The following is a 5,063-nucleotide window of genomic DNA, read 5'->3' on the forward strand; positions in this document are numbered from 1 at the left end:
TGAGTGGCTGAAACCATGATGCTTTCATGGTTGACAAACAGGCCTGTGGAGTGATAAGCGGTGTTTGACATATCAGATAGCTTCACTCTACACCACTGAATCCTGCAGGGACACACAGTTCTGGGGCCTAGCACTGCAAGTCAGGCTGAGTGTCTCACCAGACATCATTCCATCGTACCATTTTAGCTGGCCGGTAGGATGCTTGGAGGTAAAACCTTTTGTGATCACATCATCAAATACCTCAATACCTTAGCCATCAGGAGGCAGAAGGCCAGCGCCAATCTGGTCTCTGTTTAGGTAGAGCCACAAGAATCAGAACTAGGGAGCTGATATGTCTGTTCATGTCTTACAGAAGTTGTGGTTTAGTGTTTGGTTGACTGATGATTCAATTGGTTTTTGTTTTTGTTGTTGTTGTTTTTGTTTTATGGGTTTTATTTTTATTAAACATCTTCATTGCCTTGGCTGCCAGTCATAGCTACTTTTCAGTCAGCACTACAAAGATAAATATCAAGAAATGAAAGGCCAAAATATCAGCAATAGCACTTTTTATAAAGAATAAATTTGTTAATTATAATATAATGTGAAATCAAATATAGGAAACATCTATAAAAAGAAAGATCTTTGTAACTGGAGGCTTTTCTTTGTCCCATCCTGCCCAAAGCAACTTTTAAATAACCATTCAGAGGCTTATATTAATTATAAATGTGTGGCCAATGGCTCAGGCTTATTACTAGCTAGCTCTTACATCTTAAGTTAACCCATGTCTATTAATCAATGCATTGCTTCATGGCTATGATATTATAGGTCTGCTGGCATGTTGCTCCTTTGGTGGCTGGTTGGTGTCTCTGCATGAATCTGCCCTTCTTCTCCCTGTATCTCTGCTTAGATTTCCCTCCTGGCTCTTATCCTGCCTTGCCATAGACCAAACGCTACTTTATTTACCAATGGGAGCAATAAATACTCACAGCATACAGAGAGATATCCCACATCAGATCTTCATTAACATTCTCTAACACACATTTTAACAAATTGACCTCCAGAGTCCCGTGTCCCCCATGCTCCTTCCCCTGTCTCAAAGAAATGCATTTTAGGAGTCAGTTCCCTTTATTGCTCTACTTAAAGCACTATGTACATAGGAAATCTCATGGAGTTCAGCTTAATTTAATATGCATTTTGAAAAGAATCTCTTGCATACATTTAGTTTCTGAATTCTTTTGCAGGTTGCTTTGATTGCAAGATGTCTGCATGCTGTTTGTAGAAAATGCACACCATCAAGTTTAGACGTTTTCTGTGGTGGCTATGCCAAGTGTTCATTCCATGGTTCCTTTTGGAACATCCCCATCAACTCTCAGAAGTGATTTCTTTTAATTTCATCAATACTCCGTTGATGCACAATTTGAGTGTCATTTGTACTCACTCAGATGTAAGAATGGACTATTTGGACACTCTGTGATTGCCTGTGAAATTTTTTCCCAATTCCATTAGTGAGTTAATATTTTCTTGTTTTAAGAATGTTAATGAACTTCTATCACCCTACAATAGCTATAGTCACATACCAGTTGACATGTTACAAATATTTATGCCAATCTACTATTTTTTCCCACAGAAATAGCAGCTCTTTAAATGGCAGTTCTTAGTGGTCTCTCCAAATGCCCAGTGTTTTTAATTCATATATTTGACAACTGCAATGGATAATTTTAATGCCTCCCATTCTTAAGAGTTGATTGCTATCAATGAATATCAAGAAGAGAAAAAGGATGGTGTAATACACAGAGGTAAATTTTTGAACTTCAATTTATAATTAAGTTATTCAAATATTAAAATAAAATAAAAGAGTATTACTGTTGATAAGGAAAAATGTAATCATATCAATAATTTCATTATTTCATTTAAGGAAATACTTCTACTGTTTTGTGCCAGAGAGTTATCTTGTCTTGTGATAGTAGTAACTCACGTAAAAATTCTTTACATGTTTCTTTATAAATCACAGGATTTAATAACACTATAAATAATTTCAGTAAAGAAAACATCACAATTATTTGTTCAATAGTTTTTGCATCTATATACTTTTTGAATCTTGCTGTATTTGTGTTTTATTATATACATTTTACACAAAAATTATATAATAACTAATATATATATATAAAACTGATCGAGACAAAACTGATGTTTCATTCACACCATGATTTAGTAATATATATATATATATAATTATATTTTCATAGACAAAGTTATTGTATTATTAACACTAGAAATTCCTACATAGACTACTTCATACTAGATTGTATTTAAATTTAAAGATAATTCAAATTATTGAGTCTTCTATTTATTTAATGTGTGCATGTGTGTGTGTGTGTGTGTGTGTGTGAGAGAGAGAGAGAGAGAGAGAGAGAGAGAAAGAGAGAGAGAGAGAGAGAGACTTGACATTGAACTTGGGACTTTGTGAATACTATGCAAGCTCTCTACCCCTGAGTTATATTCCCATCCCAACTTAATAGTCTTTAAAAAAACCAATAACATTAGAAGACATATTTAAATTTATAAATCAACATTTAAAAATTCCCATGTAATAGTGCCATTTGGTAAAATCATTAATATTTACCATGGAATTTCTTTAATCAATACTGGCCTTTCATGAGCTATCATCATTATCTCACTTTCAGATGAGGGAATTCAGAGAATCAAATTATGCTAATGAAGACCACACAGTTGATATGAAAAAGAAATATTTAAGACATAGATAGTTTTGCATCTAAAAATCCATGTTCATTTTACAATTATAAAAATGGCTTTATGTCAAATAGAAGTACAATACCAAAAATGGGATGAGAAGATGATATTCAAAGGACACTTTAAAGTCCAATTCCAAAAACATCTAAATAATAACAAAACATGACTTAGCGGACTGTCTCTTTATGCAGTGCTAAAATCTCCAGATACAAAACCAATTTGAAAGGGCCAGAGGCCAGAGAGTAATATTTGTGGGCATTATTTTGAAAGCAACACAGACAAAGCCTGTTTCCTATCATCAGGATTGTTGATTTCTAAAGTCAACTGCATGATTACAGAAACTGTACCTAAGACGCGAGGTATGTATGTGCACTACAAATACAAGAGTTTCTGTGACTAAGGAATGTGATGCAATGATATGGTCTAAGAAAACCTAACCCTGAAAACCTGATTTTCCTATAGGTGAATTAAAGAGAAGTGATTCGCATTATAAATATGCTTTTAGGATTTCTGCAGAGTAGCCTTTCAGGGCCTCCTTGCGCAGAACCTGATCTTGCCACACACGGCTTGACTTCAGCAGTTTTCTGCAATTGTGGTGAAGGCTTTTATGACTCATGACCTAGAATTTTACATGCCAGTAAGATTAGTACTGTGTGAACAATACTATCAAGCTCTGCTACTACCTTAAGAGTAGTCCATCCTTCTCCAACAGCTATTGTAGCCTCAGTACAACTTGGCAACCAAACCTGGAAGATTCTTCCACAGTTGGTTGTTTGAGAGCAGTGAATGCGTTCATATATTCTCAAGTCAGTCTCCTAATGACATGTATATTCATAAGATATACTTTTGATGGCAGAATCTTGACTCTGGCATTTTTCTTACTGTGTCCATGTAAAATAAGAGGTTCTCCTTAGTTGTGCTAATCTCTCCCCATGACCTTATAATCTGTACCTAACTTGTTCACGACCTTAAACTCATGCTCCTTTCCAAACTGTGCATTTTCAGATCTTTCTGTCCTTTCTTTTTTTTTTTTTTTGACAGATGAACCTTTATTTAAAAAATAGCACTTCAAATAAATTAAAAGGGACAACCGTCAAGTGTTCAAATTGTGAAGAAATATCTGAAAACCTAGAGAGTTTCCAGCTGCAGCCTTCTCACCCCATTCTTTGTCCGATGGCGAAGCCCACGCGTCTCCGAACTCCCACGCCATTTCTCCTGAGGTGAGGGAGGCAATCGCCAGCGGAGAGCAGGCAGACGGAGGCAGCTGCATCTGACTGAATGAACATTGCCGCCAAGTACTCGCTAATACCGGTTTCACTTTATGACCAAATGTAATCTTTCAAAAATAAAAACGGGGCGAGGGAAGCTGCATGTTTTGAAACTGAAATTCTTTAGGGGAGAACACTAACTCTAGTGCCTTTAGTGGGCAAGAGCAACTTTTCCTCCGAAGTCAAACACCATCCCAGCCGAGCCTTGTGCTGCAAGCTTTTCAGGAGATGTTACCTAAACTTTATTAAAAGAAAAGAGCAAGTTTAAATATAGACATGGACAAAAATATGGAACGCTTCACGAATTTGCGTGTCATCCTTGCGCAGGGGCCATGCTAATCTTCTCTGTATCGTTCCAATTTTAGTATATGTGCTGCCGAAGAGAGCACTGTCCTTTCTTATTGTGATGTAGATAGTAGGGGGTGACAGGTGTCAGCTGTCTTAAAATTCCTCTACCAGACAAAGCAGTTGCTTTGGAATTTGGCCTTACATGAGTTCTCAAGGCAATAGTATTCTTTTCTAGAATGCAACATAAATGGTCTCTAGGCCTGGTCCCAGTAGTGTCTTTGCTCCCTTCTAAAACACCATCAGCCTGCTCTGCACTACCTACATATCACTGACATTTTAGTCTTCTGATTCCCACCAGAAGGCCTATTGATCTTTATTTATAGAACACAGGGTGGGGGAATCTTAGATTAAAGCTTCATTTCTCAACTTCCCTTCTATGAATAATTTCAGAAGGGCTGAGAACCACCTGGCCAGGTTTCTCACAGTAGCAGGCTCACCTGTTAGAACCAGTATCTGTATTGATTATTTCTCATCACTTTGACTAAATACCTGATCAAAGCAACTTAAGGAATAGATGGCTTATTTTAGCTCATATTTTAGGCATGATTGGGATTGTGAAGTGCTAGTAATAGTATGTTTGCAGAGGGGTGGTAAAGCATATGGATGTTGGTGTTCCGCTAGCTCCTTCCTTTTTAATTCAGCTCAAGGTGATAATCTAGGAGATAGTTCTACCCACATTCAGGAGAGTCTTCCGCCTTAGTTAAAACTCTCAGACAC

The 5,063-nt window shown here is 36.8% G+C and overlaps 1 non-coding gene across 1 annotated transcript; it reads right to left on the reverse strand.

The window, feature by feature from the left end:
- Nucleotides 1-4,280: 4,280 nt before the first annotated feature.
- On the reverse strand, nucleotides 4,281-4,387 carry LOC114698484. Its single transcript, XR_003735360.1, has one exon. It is a non-coding gene; the product is annotated as a U6 spliceosomal RNA (small nuclear RNA).
- Nucleotides 4,388-5,063: the final 676 nt, after the last annotated feature.

This window comes from Peromyscus leucopus, unplaced genomic scaffold (genome assembly GCF_004664715.2).
Source record: "Peromyscus leucopus breed LL Stock unplaced genomic scaffold, UCI_PerLeu_2.1 scaffold_412, whole genome shotgun sequence".
In the NCBI taxonomy this organism is placed as follows: Eukaryota; Metazoa; Chordata; class Mammalia; order Rodentia; family Cricetidae; genus Peromyscus; species Peromyscus leucopus.